The sequence below is a fragment of the Pinus tabuliformis genome, chromosome J (assembly GCF_031772625.1).
Source record: "Pinus tabuliformis cultivar Carrire ecotype Pingquan chromosome J, CPIR1, whole genome shotgun sequence".
Taxonomy (NCBI): Eukaryota; Viridiplantae; Streptophyta; class Pinopsida; order Pinales; family Pinaceae; genus Pinus; species Pinus tabuliformis.
Window position 1 is genome coordinate 50,052,622 of NC_142295.1, and position 23,919 is coordinate 50,076,540.

The 23,919-nt window shown below is 42.0% G+C and overlaps 1 protein-coding gene across 5 annotated transcripts in view; it reads right to left on the reverse strand.

Annotated features, from left to right (window-relative positions):
- The window catches only part of EIN2 (NRAMP metal ion transporter family protein), a 145,483-nt gene that overhangs the window by 31,268 nt on the left and 90,296 nt on the right, over positions 1–23,919 (reverse strand). The gene's annotated exons all lie outside the window — the stretch shown is intronic.

Sequence of the window (23,919 nt, forward strand, 5' to 3'; positions counted from 1 at the left end):
CTATAGCAGTCTCCCTTTGTGGCAGCATACTGGTTGTTGTAGCAGCTGCTAAGTGGCAATGAAATTCCTTGAGCTTAGCTGCGTGGATCATGAGAGGGGTTGCATACTTCTTGTTGCTGAAAAGTGTGACAGAGAGTGGACGAGGATTCCCCGCTTATCTCAGCCTTCAAATAATTGTTCTAACAGTTGTTTAAAGAGCTGCCAAACTGTGCCTGCATGGGATCTCCCTTGCTTCCAGCATATACCTTCTATAGGACCTGCGTATTGCATGAGGAAGCCAAGTGTAGATGGAGGGGGAGTGAGGTGGGAGATAACTCCCACTCACTCCTAGTTAACTGCACATTGAATGCCACTGAACCAACAGTTGTAATTCGGTCCCCAAAAAGGAGGAACTCAGCCCCCAAACTTGACTGACTTTGGCTCTTTCAGTGGAATTTGGTGCCCCTAACTAGCAGTAGAAGGCAGCAATTTCGTCCTTGGCTTAGGTGGCCTCCAAGTCAGCAATTAAACTCCACTTTGATGCCAAGTCACTTGACATAACTAGTGGTCACATTTAGTTGACTCAAGACATACTTTTGGGCTGTCCTCAGTTATTAATGTATCAATTTTCCTTGTCTTTTTTCTACTTTTATGAATAAAATGGGTTTCGGTGAGGAAATATTTATTTTTTTGGACCCCAAAGTGGTTACTAAGATAATGTTGATGCTCTGAGCATGAATTTTGAGCGCTCACATGCCACCAACAATTCCTAGCACCACTTTTTACTTATTACATACAAAATTAATTAAAAATCTAGTTCTACGAGAAATTTGAGTTATTTTAAAAATCCTAAAAATACCTAGTCAAATTCTATAAGACCTTGGGAAATGCCCAGCATGGTAATCTGCATTGACCCTAGACATAGAACCCACTCAAGGCCTAGCTATTAAGACGCACTCTAGCTTTAGAGGTTATGAGTGAAAAAATTCAATTAGATATTCACTGTTAAAAAACAGGAATAATTAATCAAGTGAAAAAACACTCTAGAGTGAACTCCCTTGGTAACCAGGTCCCAAGTTGTCTAAGTTTGTTACGTAAGTTCATTATGCTAGTGTCAATTTATTACAATTCCCCCGCAGGAGTACAAAATTCAAAAAAGAAGAGAGAAAAAGGGCAGAGATGCCCTGCCGGACTTTTGATCATGAAAAATTATGCGGGTACCTTGTCCATTGGCCAATGGGGCCTTCATTTCCTACCATGTACAAATGAGCAGGCAACATGTCAAAATTTGACCTTTAAATACCTATAAAACATAATAATATGCCCAAAACAACCCACATGTGTGGGAATAAATTCTTTCCACCATGACGTCATCCTCTAAAAAAGGTCAATAATGCATTAATTAAGCGAGAAAATGGTCCAAGAGTGATCCCCACTTTAAGAAATCCTCAAAGTGCTTATGTACATCTCCAAAAGGCACCTCCTCCACCTTGACATCATCCAAAAAGAGTCCCATGTTACCCTTCCAAGGCATGTAGGAGCGATGTGGCACCATATAGAGCAAGCATTGGCATCAAGAAAGAATGCGTTATCCCTCCCAAGTCATTTCAGTACTAACCATCCTCATCTGGTTTTTGGAACGAGGCATTGTCCATCAAACATGGTGAAGGCCTGCTTGGGGCATCTTGGGTCCATCTGAGCACATAATTAAGCAATCCAATGCCCAAGATATCAAGCTCTGCATTCAGCATCTATAGGTACATCAAGATATGTAGAATCATGTACAAGTTGCTCAAGGCCCAACGCTCATCTCTGAAGGAGTAGTGTTGGGGCCACAAGGTCATATCTTCTTTTAAACTAGGTAAAGTTGCCTGTGAAAGGTGTTAGAAAGGGGTCAAACTATCCCTAAAGGGATCTTTGTTGCTTGTGTGATACCACTTGAACAAAACCTTTCAAATCAAGTGAGATCAAAGACATTAGGGATATAAAACCATTAAAACATCATAATGGGCCATATCTAATGCTAGGGGCACAGAAATACTTCACACAAAAATCGGCGTCAAAAGTCTAACTAGATCAAGGCCCATAAACAAGTTACCTCAACTATGTTAGGGTTGATTAGGTCAACAACCATATTAAGTCTTTCCAACCCACAAAGGGAGTGACATGTCCCAGGTAGACCCATCAATCCATAAGTGTGTGTGATAAGGTGATCATGGAATGGGAAAGGCTTCAAGGAAAACGCCACAACTATAAGACCAACTAATGGGGGTCCAATATCCCGAGTGTGATGATGTAACGAGGGAGCCATCATCGACGCAAGAGTTATCCCTTACCTCAACCTGCTTTTTCCACCCCTTTGTTGTGCCTTTTACTTTAATCATTTATCTTTACATAGGTTAGGAGCCAAAGCTTGCTTTGTGCTTTTCCAATATCCCTTAAAGATGGAACATTTTCTCGTTCATCAGGGTTAGGACATTCAACAGTTATTTTATTTTAAATGAAGCATTAAATGCTTCAGGAACTAAGTGATGACTAATGACTAATGAGGTGCTAAATAAGTCTCAACCATCTTTTGCATTTTAAATTTTCTTTCTATTATCTCTTTATATGCTTTTATCATTCTTTCGGATGCACCAACCTCCAAGTCCAAAGTTTTATAGCCTTGACCTAGGGATGCAAATATAGGGTGTCATTCCCAATGGCCAATGACAATCAAACCTATGAATGGAGATGGAAAATATGAAAAGATGGAAAGTGGAAAGTACGGTTTACCCTTGACACACTATATTATCAGTGCCTCCGTAATAGTATCCTTCCTAAACCATAAGGCCTCAAAGGAGGTCCCATTGGACTAGAGTCAAAGACTAACCTCCTATGTGAAGTGTTGAAATAAGGATACAATCAAGATTGGTCAATTATCCAGTTTGCCACGTGATTCGTATTAATATACCCATAACATTAAATGAAAGCACATGATTGCTAAAATGGTTAGAGAACCTACTAGTAGATGGCCCACCTTCCTTCAAGAAGAATGCTAGATAGTAGAGAACATTGGCTGGAAGAATAGGTGGAGAACACCAACATAATGCTATCTAACAACCATCATAAGGTTGTTGGTTGGTTGGTTGTCAAATGAGAAGAAACATTTCTACTATGGGTTAGCCACTTTTGGTGGGTAACATCTAGCTCCAACTTAGGGACATGCGCTCACCATTGACCGCATGATCCATGTGCTCAAACGTGGAGTGTATGAGAATCCTAGCAATCCTTGGTACTAGTAGACCTATTACCTGTATATTCACAACAACTTGTTCCTAGCAACTGAGTAGGGTGTTGATCATCACCCTTGCAATACTGGGTAGTAATAGTACTAAAACAAAATGTTAACTAAAATAAAATATAGTATCCAACTATTGAGCAAGCAAAACAACGTACATACAATCAAAGAAGGATGCACAAACAAGAATGCAAGGCACACAATCCTACTCTAACTACCTACTACTAAATGCATCTAGTTCTGTTGAAAAAGGTGAGAAGCTTTCCATGCACTAGTGATGACAATGGAACCCCATCAAAATTCGATATGTAAAAGTAATTAACCCCTACCTTTCCATGAACCTTCTATGGATAAGAAACACCATTAACAAGGACCAAATCCCCAACTAGGACCAAATCTACTAGTACCTACAACTAAATGCATCTAGTTTTTTTTATCTTTATTATTTTTTCTTTTAACTTTGAAGGAAGGTATTTGATTTAATCGACATACATTTCCTCCATTTTCCTCATCCATCTTTAGTTTTCTAGGGATACTAAGCTCATGTTGTTTGCAAGCTTAAAGGCTTAGGATCCCCTTCAATCTTGGTAAGTTCTTTAGGGGAAAATAAGGTAAGGGAGAGGATCATCGATTACAAATATACTCAAATTATTATGGCTTTTACCTCTCCTATCAATAATGCTATCTTACTCTATGATGTCTTCAACATGCTCAGCCATATGTGGCTCTCTAAGAGGTCAACCACTTCCTCGATAAGAGCATGCCCCAAGCATAAGGAACATCAATGACTACAATATACATAGCTCTAACTTATTCATGACACTGAAAGGCATCACATTGTTAGAGGCTTCGAAGTCAAGAGACAATAGAAAAGGTGTGTGTCCTCCATTCTTCTGATCATAATACATATTTTGTAATACTAGGAGAGGATCCTCAAGCTCCTTATCAAAATTGAGAATTTTCCTAACTTGACCTCTTTTAGGTTCAAATTTTGCAAGATCCAAGATAGGGACAAGCACATTAACCTTACTCAACACACTTCCCAAATCTACATCTAATTATACCCCATCTCTGGTATTAGAGGGAGTAGTTTTAGGAATCTTCTTACTAAAGGGAACAGGTGCATAAGTTATATTCCTTTCGGACGCATAATTACTACTTGCCTCAGGGTTTCCTAGTTCATAATTTCTTTTGTATACTGCAAAACTATCAACCTATCCCTAATTCAATGGCATTAATATGCTTAATGTTCTTTAACATGTTCTTTGGTTAGTGCTTCATTTGGGCAAGAGTCATTTATTAAATTTAAATGGTTTGTGTTGTACTCCTCTTCAACTTGATTATAAGGGCATTCTTCTTCATTATGGAAATCAATACACCATTGAAACCAAGGAAAACCCTCTTGATTTATCAAATCGGTAGGGACAAGGGTGTGAGGTATAGACTGTCAAGATGCATTCTTGCCATCACTTGGGTCTTGGTTCTTTCTAGGGGCCTATCATAGTTGACTTGAGGCTTAGGACGATAGAATAGACAAGACCCTCATTCTTTGTCTAAGATGGTCAACTTATTTATCATTGCCATTTCCCCATGCATCAACTCACTTGGATGTTATCAAACTTTTATGCAAATGCTTGCAAGGTGGGGTCAACATACGTAGATGGCTTAAGCTTCGACCTCCACATTAGCTCTACGATAGGACAGTAAGTCAATCTTTCATGTAGAAAAATTGCACTGAATAGTTATAGCATAAGATTTGGCTTGCTCAAGGTTTGAAGGATCCTTGTCTTTTAAGGCATAAGCGTGTCCAAAAAAAGGCATCAATGTGTAGTGCAAGGATAGTCTTATCAGTAGACCTATATAGCAATGCTACTTCCTTGAGTAGCTTATCAAACTTCTGAGTGAAATCCTTAACGTTTTCATTGTCATTTTTCTTAGCTTCCTAGAACTTAGCTAGAAGGTGCATCTCTTCCATGATGTTGGCCCATTTTTTTTAATGCTTCATGGAATTAGTCCTAGTCTTTGATCTTTCCTGTGGGCATATCAATGTACCAATCTATAACACCTTCCTCCAAGGTGAGGGAAAACAACCTCATAACCACATCCTCTAGTGGGATATCTCTTGCTCAATTGTGATTACATTAGTCCCATTGAATTTGGGCAACCATTCTTCACTATTGTCAGGAAACTTGTGAGGGTATCCTTGAATGGCACTAATATCAAGGGGCTTATAAGCAATGTCGAGCCACAGCATGGCCATTGCGGCAAAGGTAGATGGACAATCAAAAAGAGATTTGATTATGGGAGAGATGGGAGAAAGCATTAACCAAAGTAATGTTGAAATGAGGGAGCATAGGGAGGTACTCTCACATCCCTTTGGTGTTAGGCTTGTGAGAGAGAAACACCCACAAAGATGAGTGTGTGGGCTTTTCACCCAAGTTTGAGGTTTCGGACCCAAAGTGAGTGGTCTTTGAACCCAAGGAAGAGTATTTAATATTCCAATTTAATGTTGAGGTTGTGTTGGAGTTTTCTTGAACGAAAAGAGGGCTTCCTAAGAGACATAAGGACAAGTATAAGTAAGAAACCAATGGAGATGTTTGGAGGAAAAGAAGCACAAAGGATCTTTCTTCTTGTGAAGTGAAAGGAGGCTAGACGAGACCTAGCCGTAGTCTAGAAAAGGGGGTCAAGGACAGCGTATAAGGATTTGTGGCTAAAGGAGAAGACCGAGTTTGTTAGAGCGTCCATTGGACTCTAATCTCTGCATGTCGAGAAGGAGGTGAGGCTAAAATTAGGATTGGCAACTTGAAGAGAAGGTTGTAGGCCTAGTTAAGCAAGTCGTAAGCCTGTGTAAGGTCAATCAAGGAGGCCACGACCTATTAAAGTAGCCGCATCCATAAGAAAAAAGCAAGTTGAGGTCAGTCGGAGGTGACCATTGGCCTAGAAGTAGGTCGAGGGCTACAGGGAATGTTAAATGTGAAATAAGGTTGGCCGCAAATGTTGGATAAACAAGGAATGGAAGTCAAGACAACAAGAAGGATAAAGGGGCTAATTGGAAGGGACAACAAGCCAAATGTGGAGAGAAAAGGTGGTTGTCTACTACAGGAAGGCTATGCAAGGACTGTCAGGTAAGAAGACAGTTGTTTTGGTAGTTTAAGGTGGGTCGGTAAAGCCCTGGTTAGCTACAACAGTGTAGTTTGGGTGTTGTAGGTGTTTATATTTGGGCAAGAAAGGCTTAAAGGACAAAGCCTCAGCCCTAGGTGATTTGGTCAAAGGATTAGATTTGATATTTGGCATTATATAGGGATTGTAAAGGGCCATTATCCCTAATACGGGAGCCTTGTGGATTTTCTTGTTAATGGACTGATACCAAATCACGTTTTGGAAATAAATTGTGTATTATAAATTAATCTAATTGTTGGTATATTTCTTTTGAGTAAAAGTATTTTAAGTTATGCACTTTCAGTGTGTTTATGCTTTCTAGCTAAATCATAGACCAGACCTTCAGTGCACGGAATTCTAACAAGCAATAGGCCGAGAACTCTAGCATAATGCTACCTGAAGACCATCAAAGCGCCACATGCTAGCTGGTTGTCAAATGAGGAGAGAAAATTATAAGGGTTACCCAGTTTTGGTGGGTAACAGAGACTATGGAGAGCAAGACAAGGGGATCAATGATTTAATTCCCCGTTCGTGATGCAAGGTGTCACTCCAAAACTCCAAAAACTAGCACAAATGTGCCATGTCCATCTTAATCTTCTAGACCTAGATAATGATTTACAAATGAAGCTTTGCACTTATCAAGTAACTTTTTTTTTTCCGAAGAAAGAAAATTCATAATTTCTATTAAAAGAAATTACATGCTGTTGATGCCATTGGCATATGCTGTAGTGTGGTTTTCACCACTGTTCAAAAAGCAAAATTACATATAAGTTCCCACAGAGATACGATGGATCAGTATCCCGCAAAGAAGTGCGATGCCTCTATACAAAAAACAGATCTGTAAAGTATATCTGCTATACAGGTGCAAAAATCATCTGAGCTGTAAACTGCTATATATACAATAAATATCATGGAAGAGCAAAAATTAGATGGGGGCATCGCCACCCTGAGGGAGGCCATCAATATATGGTCTATGGTAGAATCTGTGCATCCCATCTGGATTGTGTTCCTCGATCAGCCAATCACCTAGAGGGCGATCCGCCGCTTCTTTCGAGAGCCGGTCAGCAGTTGTATTTCTTTCCCTGTAAATGTGAGAAACAGTTATCTGGTCAAAATGTGTTTTGAAAAAAACAATTTCTTCCAAGATATGCTTCAATGAATATGCATGACAGATGGATTTGTAGTTAACCCAATCAATCACAATCTTTGAGTCCCCAAAAATTTGTAGTTGTCGACAGTTTTTGGACAATGCAAAATAAAGGAGATGTCTCAGGGTAATTAGTTCAGCATGGTTGTTTGTACCCGGACCGAGTCCCAATCTCAGATGATAGTAGTGTGAGTCTGATAGATGAAGAAGTATGCCCCCCCCCCACAGCCTTGTCTCTGAGCTGCTCCATCAAAATATGCCCACGGCATATCCTTGTTTATGATTTCTGGCATAATGTTCTTGGGGGTATTCTGTTTGTTTTCAAAGGGTATCTCTAAATATGCCGCACATATCGAAGGGGGGAGAAGGTTCCAATTTGCAATGCAGTCCTCAAAGATGATTGCATTCCGCCTATTCCAGATATACCAGGACACCAAAAGTGGTAAATTCCTGGACTTTTCTGATGCCACTGCGTTCCACCATTGTTCCCAAGCCGAGGGTATATCCTCCCCCTGCCAGACTGTAATTATATTAAGTGCCTGGGTGACCTGATTCCATAATTCCTTTGTGACCTCACAGGTGAGAAATAGATGTTGGGAAGTTTCTTCCTCTTTTCTACAAAGAACACACCATGTTGGTCCAGCAAATGCCCTTTTCCTGAGGTTGGATCCAGTAGGTAATTTATCTGCAAGAATGTTCCACATAAGAAGTCTAGTTCGTGGTTGAGCTTGTAGGTGCCAGAGAGCGGACCACCAGCTTTTATGAGTGTCTGGATTCTTTGCTTCAATCAGCTTGTAGTATCCAATCTTTGGCACATAATGACCAGATTTGGATACAGCCCAGATTAGCTCATCCTCATCCTCTTTGAGTCTGATGTGCGATTCTGTTAATGCCTGAATGTAATCTTTCCAGTTAGAATTCCATTCATCTGTCAGTTGCCATTGTCGGTCTGTTATCCATGCTTGTGAGAATATGGTGGAATGTTGCTGATCTCCTATCTGCGCAAGATATTTAATGCCCCTGCTGTTAAGATATCGAACCAGCCCTTCCGGTAGAATGTGCGCATTTCCTGAGCCTGGCCAAGGATCGCAGCCAATGCGGACTGAAGAGCCATTACCAATACGCCATAAAAGATTGTCTCTAATAAGAGGCATAGCATTTAGAGTGGCCTTCCAAATCGCTGATATGCCCTGTCGGTTCCAATGAGGCCTTCGGATCCAGTCGATGATGTTCGAGGGCCAAATATACTTCTGGTGTATAACTTCCGCCCATAGACTGTTCTGTTTGAGTAGTAACCAGCCCTGCTTGGCTGTCAACGCTTGCGCAAATTCCGGAAGAGCTTTAAGGCCCCACCCTCCCCATCTCTTTGGAGTAGTGACCAAGGACCATCGCGTCCAGGCAAAAATCTTTCCTTTTTTGTTTCCATTCCAAAGGAATCTGTTGCATATTTGTTGAATTCTTTGGAGAATGCCCTTTGGGATCCATGTGAGGGACATCCAGTATACTGGAGTAGCCTCGAGAACAGATTTAATCAACAGAAGTCTACCTGCTTTTGATAGGAGGCGATGATGCCAGCAATTGATCCTTTTTTCTATTTTGTTGATGAGCCAAGACCAGTTCTCTATTTTGTAACCATCTGGCTTGAGTCTAAAGCCAAGGTATTTGATGCCTTCCAGCAAATTGATTTCCAAAAAAGGGAAATGCTGAATCGCCAGCTGTGATTCCTGATATGTGCACCCCGCCGTGGATCTAGTAGATTTCTCTCTATTGATCACCATTCCCGTAGCCTTACAGAATAGTTGTAGAATGTCATTTAGGGCAATGGTGTCCCGGACACTTCCATTCATGAAAATTAGGATGTCATCAACAAACAGTAGATGAGTAAGGTAGAATTGCTCAGTGATTTTGAGTCCACTGAAGTCGCCATTCATTTTTGCAGATGCAATAAGCCTACTAAGCCCTTCCATAACAATAAGAAAGAGGAGTGGGGAAAGAGGGCAGCCTTGTCTGATTCCTCTGTTGATGTTGAAGCGAGCAGAGGCCGAGCCGTTGATGAGGATAGCGAAGGAGACAGAAGATATGCAACCCATTATCCAGTTTATAAGAATGTGGGGGAAGCCCAAATGGGTGAGAATCATCTTCAAATAGAGCCAGTTAACCTTGTCAAATGCCTTTGCAAGATCAATCTTAAGAGATATGCCTTTGAGGTTCTTATGCTTTATGGAGTGTAAAGCTTCCTGGGCAGTGCCAATGGCCTCTTGGATGTGGCGATTTTGGAGGAAAGCAAACTGTTCAGCAGAAATGTGTGAGGACAGAATAGGTTTGATGCGGTTTGCAATAATTTTGGAAATAATTTTGTAGAGGCAGTTGCATAAAGAAATAGGACGGAAGTCATTATAGGATGTAGGGTCATCTGTTTTGGGTATCAGGGCAATGAAGGTGTAGTTCATAGGGGGATGGATGTGCCCTGTGATCCGACTCTCTTCAATGACCTCCAATAAGTCCTCGCCCAGAAGATCATAGAAAGCCAAATAGAACTCCACTGGCCATCCGTCCGGCCCCGGACTCTTATCTTTCTTGAACCATTTGAGGGTGCTTTCCAACTCCTGTTTTGTAACAGGTTGTATGAGGTCTTCAACATCCTCCTGACCCACAAAGCTAGGGAAGTGGCCGGCAAGATTGATGATGTCTGGAAGATTGATGTCATTCGGAGCAGTGAATTGTCGCTTGAAATGTGAAACCCCCAATTTGGCAAGTTGCTGGTGCGTGGTAGCCCAACCATCAGGTTCACATGGCAATTTCCAAATAGTGTTTGATGCCTTTCTGCCATTCGCAAGGTTATGGAAATATTTGGTATTACTGTCCCCAGCTTTGAGCCAAATGGCTCTGCTTTTTAGCCTCCACAGCTCCTCTTTTTCTTGTAGGATCCTTGATTTTGTCCCAATCAGCTGGTTCAGTAATGATTTCGATGCTTCAGATAGGTAGCCAGTCCCCTTTTCGTCCGTCAATTGAGCTATCTGTGCTTCAGTATCAATAAGCATCTGTTCATCTCTGAGACGCTTCCTTCTCGCCCAGGTCTCCGTCAATTTCTTTAGCTCCTTTAATCTATCGCAAAAATCCACCGCTTTTCGCTGCTCTCTCAGAGGAGGTTGCGATCCCCAGTATTCCGAGACCATATTAATGTAATCCGGATCTTGTAGGAATCCAGCAAAAAATTTGAATGGGGATCGGGGCTTGATTGTTGCATCGCTGACCTGTAGGAGGATCAGGAGATGATCAGAAAGACCACCTGTGCTGACCCATTGTCTATATAGGGGAAAAAAAGGAATCAGATCCTCATGCATCATAAACCTGTCCAACCTCCGCCCCAGAGCTGCCTCCCCGGTTCGCTGATTGTGCCAAGTTGGGAGTTTCTTATTCATAGGGATATCAACAAGTCTATGTGCATCAATTAGCATACTCATCTGTTCAGCGATAGGATCAATCTGTGCATGATGTCCCCATGATTCTCCAACCCCCAGGGAGAAATTGAAATCACCCCCCAGCACTGTATTCTGTGTGATGTGGTTGCTATTCAGAAAGTTTTGCCAGAAAGATAGCCTATTCAGGTTAGGGCCATAAATGTTAATAATCCGGATAGAGAAACCCAGATCCCCCAAAAAAATGTCCATGCCGAGGAATCCTCTGCCCCCCCATGTGGAGAGAGGCCTGCTTTTTCTTGGATTTATGCCAATGGCCAGTCCACCTGATCGGCCACTAGCATCCATACCATGGAATATCCAACCTGGGCGAAGAGCCTGTAGGGTTCGCACCGCCACCTCAGAGGTGCATAGGGTTTCCTGTAAGAATATAATATCACATCTGGATTCATGCATAAGTCTTTTCAGGGCCAAACGCTTTTTGGGGTTGGCTAATCCCCTGCAATTGAAGGAGAGCCAGATCATGGGGAACCACATGTCAGGGGCTCAATTGCTCTAAGTGCCCGTTCTATGGTGTATTGTCGCCCCTGGGCGACATCAGCAACAGCGCTTTGTATGGCCGAGTTGATTTTAGATGGACGACCCCTCTTAGGCTTGCGGTATCGACCTGGGGTAGATGGACGACCCCTCTTAGGAACTTGATACTAGGTAGAAAATCTATTTGATTCAGTTTTGTTGAATATAGCTTCATTTTTTCTCTTCCAAAGAAGAAAAAATACTTATATTCTAATAACTTGTCATCATACATTGCCCATGAAAGATTATCTCCTAACAAGGTCGCTTTCAAGGAAATAGCAATGAGCAGAATTTCATCAAATACCCAATACTATGCAAACTTAACAAAGTCACAAAACCAAAGCAAATGTTTAGAAGTTCTAAATTTACAACAAATAACACATTTGGGTTAAAATGGCCCAAACTGGACTAGTCTTTTCCCTAGATTTAGGTTCCCATGCATCAAGGACCATGCAAAATCCTTCTTTGTCTCCACATGTGACTTCCACAAACATTGAAGCTCAAGAAGCCAAGACTTGATCTTAGAATTGACGTTTCACAAAATATTTAAGTAGACATCCCACAGAAGATTTTGACACAACCATTATAGCCATCCACATGCATATTCAACTTAGAGGCCTTGGTTCTATTACATCTCATAGTGATTCCATTAGGTAGTTGCAAGTTGCAAACTAAAGTCCCAACTTAATCAAGAGTATCATAAAAGATTTCTTTAATGTGTTCCAACAGAACCCTATCTTGGTCTTTAGAATGAAATTTAATTGTTAAAATGGCCATGGAAAAGAGTAATGAGGCATAGGCATAAAAGAATCAGAGATCTTATTAACACCCCTTCTAAAGAAGTGAAGCACAAGGGATCAAGTCTTTTGAACCAATATCTTTCCATTCTCTAGCAACACAAGGACGACCAAAGAGATTGCCACTAAGGGATAAAACCTAATTAAGGAGTTTCAACTTCCCATACAAGATGAGGCTAAGTAGCACCCCAAGTTATCAAAATTCTCTTAGCCATGAAGATGCCATTTAACTTCACTTAAGTCCAAGTAATAAAAGAGGTTCGCAAATTAAGGTTCTTCCAATTGTTCGTTTTCATGAAGCACATCCCTAGACAAGTGTAATATTCCTAATTAGCTATGGCTAATTGGAAAATTCAATTTTGCTCTATTTTGCCTATTATAGTTATTTTTAAATAGAAAGGTGAAGGTGGACATAACTCACCTTTAGAATAAAGTCACTTCCTAGGTAGCACAACGTTGTGACTTAAGAGGAGCCAAGGGAGGAAGGCCAAAGGACCACGTAGAGATGGGGGCCCACGCAAACACTTGGAACTACGCAGTTGGATAGGTGGCTTGGGCTTTAGGGTTTTGGAGAAGGGCCAATGCTATAAAGGAGAGAGGAGCTCCCTCATTTGGATCATTCTAGCATGAGCATTTGTGATAGTCATTTCGACTTAGAGCACGCTCGCTGTTTAGCTAATCTGTAACACTGTTTAGTGCATTGAGTGTCTCCGTTCGGAGATCTCACCCTTAGCCCTAGGGGACTTCGAGTGCTTGCTCGGGCAAGGTATTTTCATCAACATTTCAACAGCAGTTTCATCAGTGTCTTTGAGGAACTGCGCAGAACCCCAAGGGGGTGATTTTCGGGGGTCGGCCATTTCAGAAAATCTTTCTGGGTTTTTCTGGGTTTTTTTAGTAGAGTCTGATTCCAGAGTTTCAACCTTTTCTGAGGAGGGGAGCAGCCCCAAATCCTCATTCGATTTCCAGCAGCAGTAGTAGCACGGCAGTTTTCCAGCAGCTGGGATGCAGATCAGTGTGAGGCCATTCCAGGAAAGCTTTCTCAGTTTTCTGGGTTTCTTGAGTAGAGCCCAAATCCAGAGTTTCAGCTTTTTCCGAGGAGGGGAGCAGCCCCAAATCATCATTTGTTTTCTAACAGCAGCAACATCCACGCAAAGAGGCCATTCTTGTCATTCTGAGAGTATTTCTTCACTTGCCTTGTGCAAGTCGAGGTGCCATCTGTCTAATCACCTCTTGTACTCATTTATTGCTCAGTATAATAAAATGGCTTAGCATTTCTCGCTGCATTTCTTGTGTATGTGTTTATGGTTTATTTGATATATTTAGTATCATTGTTACTAGTATCTTTGTGAGCATTCTCGGCTATTATACCACTTGTGTGTTTCTATTATACTCTTAGACAGAGTCTGGAAAGGGCCAGGTAGCCTCCGGATCTCGTCCTCTTTTTAGAGGCGACATATCTGGTAAATGCCCTCCCAGTCCATCTCTGGTTGGAGTTTGCTTGTGTTTGGGGTATATTCCTGATATGGGATATTACAGTGGTATCAGAGCATAGATCTGGCTCAGCCTGTGGAGCTAGCAATCTATGACACCGGGGGAAAAACCTTATATCTGTTACAGAGGTCAGAGATACAAAGACACTGGGCGTAGGTTGGAGAATACCTATGGAGAGGGAGATTGTGTTCCTGTGGCAGACGCGGAACAAGAGGAACCTGTAGCTGACGCAGAACAAGAGGAACCTGTAGTGGACGCAGAGCAGATGGCAGACGAGAACGGGAAGAGATTTGTGGATATGCTCCTCAAATCAATGCAGGATCTATCGAAGTAGATTGAGGTGATGGGGCGAGATTCACGGCAGTAGAGGCCAAACAGCGGGAGAGCCCATGAGTTTTTCAGATCGGCGAGGGATCAGGTGCATCCCATCACTTGCCAGAGCAACGTGATACTACGCAGCAGGGGGCCTCACATGCCCCTACAAGCTCTACCATGCCCACCTTCTTAGGAGCAGACACGGGGGCCGCAGCCCAGCAGGAGGCAGAGCCCGGACATATGGGCGATTATTTTGCAAAGTACTAGGCCTATGGGCAGGAGTTCAGAGAAGCCCTCTCATTCAAAGATTTTGTTTAGCTCCAGCAGAATAGTAGACCCCGTGACCATCACAGAGGGTACCGGCATTACCATGATGGTGACACCCACCGTGCAGCGAGTAGATTCCACTTGCCTACGTTTGATGGTTCATCAAACAGTTCAGCAAAGTCTTGGGTGGAGAAGCTGGACACTTATTTCCAGCTTAACCAGATGTTGGAGACAGAGGCCATCAAGGTGGCAACATTGCATTTGGATGGTGAGGCCCAAGATTGGTGGTTTCATGGGATGGTTACACTAGGGCACTCCATAGTGACGACATATGCCGAGGTTACCAGGAAACTAATGGAGCGATTTGATCGGAGGGATCCACAACAGCATTTTGTTGAATTGACGAGGCTCAAAAAGACAGGGAGCCCAAAGACCTACATTGCAGATTTCTTGAGGGTCTCCATGATGGTGCCAGACCTATCCACGACACAGAGGGTCTATATGTATGTTGAGGGGTTAACAGAGCCACTTCGGGGTCTAGTCCAATCCACTAGACCAGCTACGCTCCAGGATGCTATCAGCAGGACCCGGGACTTACAGGATGTCTTACCCAGGACCCGGACACCTTACCCCCAAAGACAAACTTTCCAGTCTAAGGGGAAGGATGTGAGGATTCCACCTCCAAAGGGGAATCCAGGACGAGTACAACTTGACGATGATGCCAGGAGGGAGCTGAAGAAGAAGCGGTTGTGCTTCACTTGTCAGGAGCCATGGGCACCAGGACATAGATGTGCTGCTGGTAAAGCACATTTTATTGAGGTCTTCTCCGAGAGCAGTGGAGAAGAGGCTGACGAGGAGGATATGGAGGCAAGAGATAGCCATGCCATACAGGGACCTTTGCTACCTCCACCACCAGCAGCAGGTGGTGCATCTTTTGCACCCATTGGAGGGGCCGTTGCAGCGTTGTGGGGAGTTCCCAAGTATCTGACGCTACGCATACGAGGGACAGTACGTGGCCAGCGCGTATCAGTTTTGGTTGACAGTGGGGCAACCCACAACTTCATCGATGCCCAGATGGTTGAGCGGAGAGGTATACAGACAGAGAGCTTCGATGGGTTTTTAGTCTTGGTCCCAGGAGATCAGACCATGACGTGTGCTCGTTATGTTCCAGAGCTTTCAGTGACGATGGGCACCTACACATTGACTGACCACTTTTTCGTGGTCGATATTCCGGACACCAACATGATACTGGGTGTCCAGCGGCTCATCACTCTAGGGAAGGTCACGACAGATTGAAAGACCCTGGAGATGGAGTGGGATGATGAGAAGACAGGGAGGCATGAGAAGATACGGGGACAGCACACATATCAGCCTCAGACTGTTTCAGCTCATCAGATGGAGGCAATCTTCCGAAAGGGAGACATAGAGTGGGCAGTAGAGCTGCGTGCATCAGAGGCAGGGACTACAGGGCAGATGATACATTTAGAGATCCAATCCATCCCTGATCGGTATGCCATAGTGTTTGGAGAGATTCCACGAGGAAAGCCACCGGATCAGGGATTTGAGCACACTATCGAGCTTGAGTAGGGCATCCAGGCAGTGATCACCACCCCCTATAGGCACCCCAAGGCCTATCAGGATGAGATTGAGCGGGCTATCTAGGAGATGTTGGCCATCATGCATGCATTGGCTAAGTACCAACAGTATCTAGTGGGTAACAGGTTCAGGGTGAGGACTGATCACAACAGCCTCAGGTTCTTTTTGGAGCAGAAGCAGTTACAGGAGAGGCAACAGAAGTGGATCAGCAAGATCCAAGCATATGACTTTGACATTGACTGCAAGAACAACGTGGTCGCAGATGCCCTTTCACGTAGACCAGCCACGTTGTCTCTTATGAGCTTGTACATAGACTAGAGGGCTCGACTTTTAGTAGAGTACTCCAAGGACAGGTTTGCATGTGAGATTCTGGATGGGCAGGTGGCGGATGACAGGTACAGGGTGATTGATGAGATCATCTACTACAGGGACCGGATCTTCTTGACTGAGGGATCTCAGCTCAAGAAGAAGATACTTCAGGCATCACATGACTCACCATTGGCAGGACATCAGGGGTTTACCAAAACTTATAGGGCCATCAGGGAGAGGTTCTCATGGAAGGGCCTCAAGGAGGACGTACTCCAACATATCCGAGAGTGCGACGTTTGCCAGAGGAACAAGGGGGAGATGAGCCATCCCGCTGGTTTATTGCAGCCTCTTCCCATTCTAGAGGGGAAATGGGAGAGCATTTCGATGGACTTCATCACAGGGTTGCCCATGGTACAGGGCAAGGATTGTATCTTTGTCGCCGTTGATCGACTGACGAATTAAACACATGCCTTTGCCATATCCACACACTATACAGCAGCACAAGTGTCCAAGTTGTTCTTCAGGGAGATCTTCAGGCTACATGGTCTTCCTAAGACCATCGTCAGTGACAAGGACAGCCGTTTCATGGGCGGGTTTTGGCAGGAGCTTTTTCAGCTAGTGGGGACAGAGTTGACACCGAGTACCAGTTACCACCCACAGACAAACGGACAGACAGAGATAGTTAACAAGTGGCTGGAGGGCTACTTGCATAACTATGCCAGTGTGCAACAGAAGGCATGGCTGAAGTGGCTGCATCTAGGGGAGTACTGCTACAACACTACACATCACATGTCCATCGGCATGTCACCATTCTATGCTTTGCATGGATATCATCCTTTATCCTTTGTTGATGTGATGTTTGGTGCTAGCAAGGCTCCGAGAGCCAAGATTTGGATCCAAGAGAGTCAGGATATTCTTCGAGCTCTCAAGGATAACATGGCTACAGCACAGAACCAACAAAAGCTGTATGCTGACAGGGGTCGAGTGGAGAGACAATTTGAGGTAGGAGACTTCGTCTATCTATGATTACAGTCATACCGACAGTCGTCACTAAAGCAGAAGGGGGCTGAAAAGCTCAAGCCCTGCTTTTATGGGCCACACAGGGTGATATGCACAATTGCACAAGTAGCATATGAGTTGGAACTGCCCCAAGGCAGCAAGATTCATAACATTTTCCATGTATCATGGCTGAAGAGGCATTGGGGCAGCATGTGATAGTGACAGATGAGCTACCGACCATGGATGATGAGGGGCATTTGGTGTTACAGCCAGAGGCTATTATTGATAACAGGAAGAGGTAGCTGCGAAGCCGAACGATCTGGGAATTCTTGGTGAGCTGGAAGAATTTACCGGATGAGGATGCCACTTGGGAGAGTGAGAACATTTTACAGTGTCCACCACTTTAGTTTCTTGAGGACAAGCAACATTTTGCCAGGGGAGACTGTAATATTCCTAATTAGCTATGGCTAATTGGAGTATTCGATTTTGCTCTATTTTGTCTATTATAGTTATTTTTAAATAAAAAGGTGAAGGGGGACATAACTCACCTTTAGAATAAAGCCACTTCCTAGGTAGCACAACGTCGTGACTTAAGAGAAGCCAAGGGGGGAAGGCCAAAGGACCACGCAGAGATGGGGGCCCACGCGGACACTTGGAACTGCGCAGTTGGATAGGTGGCTTGGGATTTAGGGTTTTGGAGAAGGGCCAATGTTATAAAGGAGAGAGGAGCTCCCTCATTTGGATCATTCTGGTTATGAGCATTTGTGATAGTCATTTCGACTTAGAGCACGGTCGCTGTTTAGCTAGTCTGCAGCACTGTTTAGTGCATTGAATGTCTCTGTTCGGAGATCTCACCCTTAGCCCTGGGGGACTTCGAGTACCTGCTCAGGCAAGGTATTTTCATCAGCATTTCAACAGCAGATTCATCAGCGTCTTTGAAGAACTGCGCAGAACCCCAAGGGGGTGATTTTCGGGGTTCAGCCATTTCAGAAAAGCTTTCTGGGTTTTTCTGGGTTTTTTGAGTAGAGTCTGATTCCAGAGTTTCAGCCTTTTCTGAGGAGTGCAGCCCCAAATCCTCATTCGATTTCCAGCAGCACGGCAGTTTTCCAACAACTGGGACGCAGATCAATGTGAGGCCATTCCAGGAAAGCATTCTCGGTTTTTCTGGGTTTCTTGAGTAGAGCCCGAATCCAAAGTTTCAGCTTTTTCCGAGGAGGGGAGCAGCCCCAAATCATCATTTGTTTTCTAGCAGCAACAGCATCCACGTAGAGAGGCCATTCTTGTCATTCTGAGAGTATTTCTTCACTTGCCTTGTGCAAGTCGAGGTGCCATCTGTCTAATCACCTCTTGTACTCATTTATTGCTCAGTATAATAAAATGGCTTAGCATTTCTCGTTGCATTTCTTGTGTATCTGTTTATGGTTTATTTGATATATATAGTATCATTGTTACTTGTATCTCTGTGAGCATTCTCGGCTATTATACCACTTGTGTGCTTCTATTATACTCTTAGATAGAGTCTGGAAAGGGCCACGTAGCCTCCGGATCTCGTCCTATTTTTAGAGGCGACATATCTAGTAAATGCCCCCCCAGTCCATCTCTGGTTGGAGTTTGCTTGTTTTTGGGGTATATTCCTGATATGGGATATTACAACAAGACAATTTCTAAACAAGAATTTCCAAGCTCCATTCTCCCCAAGCACTCAAATGACCCATTTGGCACACTTGGCATATCCCAACTATGGGTTTTGTAACTACACATACCCATGCAATAACTAGGCAACCTAACAACTTCCACTTAATCTTGTAAAATACACAATCAATATTAGCCCACAGAAAATTACGAAGGATTTTCTCCAATATCTTATAAGCACTCACTAGCAAGATTTGACAAGAGAAATAGTCTACAAGTATAGCAAGGGAAACTTTGGCACAAATATAAAATTTTGCAATGAATGTCATTGGATTAGTGATATGATCGTCGATCTTCTTTTCTAATCTCTAAATGACAACATCCCAAAGTTTCTTTGGGGAAGCCTAGAAGGCAAAAAGGATCCCCAAATACTTAAAAGTCAATTTGGTTGTATACAAAATCATCCTTAATTAGCAAAATAGCACGTGTAAATGCCTTTTGGTTGTGCTTATAGTATTGACTTGTCATCGATTGAATCTTGGGCCCAAATGCCTCCCATAAGGTGTGAAGAGAATCCATATCTTTCATATATCCCTATGCCATCCCATTCTAAAAATGATATAGCCTAATGTTTCAACCATCATTTAATAACAAACAAACAAACAAATAATATAGCCTAATGTTTCAACCATCATTTAATAACAAACAAACAAACAAATATAGGCCATGGCATCAACAAACAAGATCTATTTTACATTTTGAGAAATTTGGTTGAAAGCAAGGGCCTTGAGTGTAACCAAGATAAAATGCAACTCATCTATGTCATAAACTTTTTCAAAGTCAATCTTGATGAAGGTAGCATCAAGTCCAAGACATTAAGCATTTTCCTTTCCTTCCCACAAAACAATAATGTTGCACAAGATCAAGTGCCCTCTATCTAATCGAACCAAATGATTTAACGCATAATATGTTTAATATGCATTGTATAGCTTGAGTGGCCCTATTAGCTAAGACCATGTGTCTCCTCTTAAGAGGTCAAGAGTTCAAATCCAGAGGGAGCTAAAGCATGTACACTTCCATAGCCTTTAGTAGTCAAATTGTTGCATAGAGACAGATCCCTTATCCCACAAACAAGGGGGTCTCATGCACGAATTTGGTGTTCAGCTTGGTTGTGACCTTAAAATTAGGCTATTATTATTATTATTATTTTATAAGAAACATCAAGAAATGTGATACGCCTCCAATTTAGTATGAGCTTAGGCTCACTATCATTGGGAATAAATATGAACAAAATAATTGCTAATGTATTCTCTTAATAATTATTTCCCAAGGGCTTCCTTGCACACCTATAAAATGTCAACACCTACAAAATCTCAAATGGCTTCAAAAAATTCAGATAGAAAGCCATCTCGTCCTAGTGAATTGTCATTCACTATTTCCATCAAGGTTGCCAAGTCACCCAAACTCACTCCTACATAAGAGACAAATGACATGGGACCACATCCAAAAAAGTTTGCATGGTCACAATACATCCATATGTGATAAGCTTGAAATTTGAAAACTAACATATAATGGCTCATAAATTATCTCTCGATACCCTCTTGCGTGGCTATGCACCCCCTGTTCATCTTGAGCACAATAATCTTCTCTATCATTACTTGAGAGGCAAGGACTTTAAAATAAGTATTCATAATTAGTTGGTTATTTCTTGGGGCCCCCTCAAGATCATAATTCACCTAACTTCAAGAAATGTTGAAGCTTGATTGCTCAATCTTGCATGTCCTCCTTAGAAAACCTAAATTAGAGATTCGAACAAAGAAAATCTAATTCATCCTTCAAAGCTTTATGATGCTTACGTCTAATAGAGCCATTTTTCCAGTCAAGCAATGAGGAGCAAAGGTTTGAGCAACAGGAGTGAGGATTCAACCTCACAAGCAACGAAGAAGGACTTGACTAAGGTTAAGTGTTCTATCTGTCATAAAATGGGACATTGTGCTTCACAATGTCTAGAAAGGAAGAAGGGTGGAAAAGGCACATGGTCAATTGTAGCTGCATTGACAGAAGGTCAGGAAGAGTTTGTAGAGAAGTTTGAAACTAAGTTCACACTTGTTTCCTACCTCTCCCCAAGCACCTTACTAGTGGGCGCATAGCTACTAAACAATGGAGCCACACTGCATATGACAGGGGCATGAGCAATGCTTGACAACCACACCAAATGGGACTCAAAATTGCATGTAGAGTTTAGTGTTGCTTCCATACCTGCAATGAAGGGGGTTGGAACCGTGATATTCAAGCTTGAGTCATGAGGCAAGTTGGAGGTGAAGGATGTGTTATGGGTGCCATAACTCAAGTGGAGTTTGCTCTCAGTATCTATCATAGAGAAGGGGTTCATTGTAGTGTTCTGGTACGAACAGGTATTGGTCATACCCATGGGATCTAGCTCTAATGAGGGCCACATCGTTGGAGTTAGAGAGAGCAACCTGTATAGACTAAAGGGCCAACCTATTGGAGCAATGGCAAGACTGAAAGTAATGACAAAGAATAAGGAGCATGTAGATCTGAGGATTAAGCAGCTCAAAGGGAGCCAGCCGTCACATTCAAGTGCAAAGGAGCAATCAGCAGATTCCTCCAAGTCTGTCAAGAAGGTCTCTTGGTATGAGATGACATTACAAGATGTCCAAGAGCGAGACGCTTCTAGGAACCAGACCAATGGGAGCAATACTTCGAGGATGTTTCCAGAACAAGTGGCAAGGAAGGCTTCCATTTCAGAGGGAGCAGCCATAATAGCGGATGCAATTCCAAGATTGAAGCTAATTCTACAGTGCAGAAGTATCTCCCTCACTAAAAGGGAGTATTAATGTTTGTAGCTTCAGAAGATACTTTTGCATAGGACTAACTGTCTAAAAGTGCAATAAGTCGCCCATAGATCTCCTTAGAACACTTCCTCAACTATGAACAAGTTGCTAATGTAACTTAGCCTAAGTTTAAACTTACGAAAAACAAATAATTTTTATGTTGGCTAATCAAGCTAAAGAACGTTAGGAAAAGTAAAGTAATTTACTTTAATGATTATGTTTTAATCTCAACCGTTGATTTGAAGTGAGACAAGATCTAATCTCAACCATTAATCACTTTGGAGATTAGGACTAGGGATTTAGCTCAATGTAAAGTTATAAAAGCAAAGCTAAGGAGAGGAGTAAACAAATCATCCAACAGCAAAAGACATCGGGAGAAGCAACTCAGTCAGGAGTGGAGAAGGAATTCCATTCTAATGTGCCCAATTCGAGAAAGTGCAGAAGGGAAACACTGGAAATCCCGATCAGCCAAGGAGATTGAGAACTGATCTAGGGCCCAATCTGTCAGATCAAATCCAAAGCATTTTGTATCTGTAATCTTTCTCAGTTAGGCCATTATCCTAGAACAGAAGCCCAAGTTAGTTCAGATTTAACAAAGAACTGTTGATTGAGCAGAATCTGTTTGTGTCATTGTGATTGAGATTTATATGAAATTTTGCTTCCGCTAATTAAGATAAAAACTTACCTATGCTTTCATTCAGTAGATATACAATCTGCTATGTTAGTGAATTATTGAGTGCTATGTTCAAGGACAAATTAACATCTTCTATATGGCCTCACATTCGTTTTGGCACCAAGAATCAATCCATCACCAGAACCATTTACCATGCCAATCCATACCAGAAACAGACTCAGCACTAATACTTTTGGGGAGAAGGCAGATCAGTGCCAACTATGTTTGCCATCATCGCACATTCCTCCAAATCAGCATTTCTTTTAACTAACTCTCTCTCTCTCTCTCTCTCTCTCTCTCTCTCTCTCTCTCTCTATATATATATATATACACAGAGAGAGAGAGATACAGATATATATCTATATATATATATATATCTATATATATATATATATACAGAGAGAGAGAGAGATACAGATATATATCTATATATATATATATATACAGAGAGAGATATATATATATACACAGAGAGGGACAGAGAGAGAGATTTACTTCCTTCTTCCAGAAAAAACAATAAAAATTCTAAGAATTAAATTGCAGCCAAGTAGACACATGTTGTTTTGTACATGTACACATGTATGTTCATGCATGCTCATTGCTTACTCGTCTGACGAAGACATATAAAACATCGTAAAATATTTCTTGAGATATGCTGAAGAATGCAAAAGAACAGTATATCTGCAGATAGAGAGAGAGAGAGAGAAATTTACTTGTTCCAGTAAAACAATAAAAATTCTAACAATTAAGCCACAGCAAAGTAGACACGTGTTGTTTTATCCATGTACATGTGTATGTTAATGAATGTTGATTCCTTGCTTGTATGCCAAAGAAGTATGAGACATCTTCACATGTTTTTTGAGATATGTTGAAGAATGCAAAATAACAGTATATCTGCCTCTCCTACATAGAATCTAATGTCATAATTTACTTATAATGAATATTCTTTAATCAACTAAAAGCTATTATTAAATCTAGATATAGTTAGGCCCAAGAAGTAGTTACTAATTCTACAGCTCTACAATGTGAATACCCACATATCCTACTGCTTGTGTCTTCAACTGCAGTTAGTGAAGCATAAACTAGAAACACAAAGCATGTTTTTCCATCATTTTGATACACTATTTGACAGTTTGAGTTAAGAATAATTACTTCAATGTCTGCTTTACTAAAAGGATTTTTAATATTTATGTCAGGAAGATCCACACCTATCAAGCAACTTTTATTAAAGCAGTCATCAAATGTAAAACGTAACCAACCACCACTTAACAAACTTAGAGCACTGTATTGAAACAAACAGCATCATTGAAATGTAGTTTATGGATTCATGCAGATATTCATAAGGTTAAGTGCAACAGAGTTGCTGTAGTAATTTTTCCAACACAGATATCAACACAACTCTAACTCATGCACAACTTGCACTGT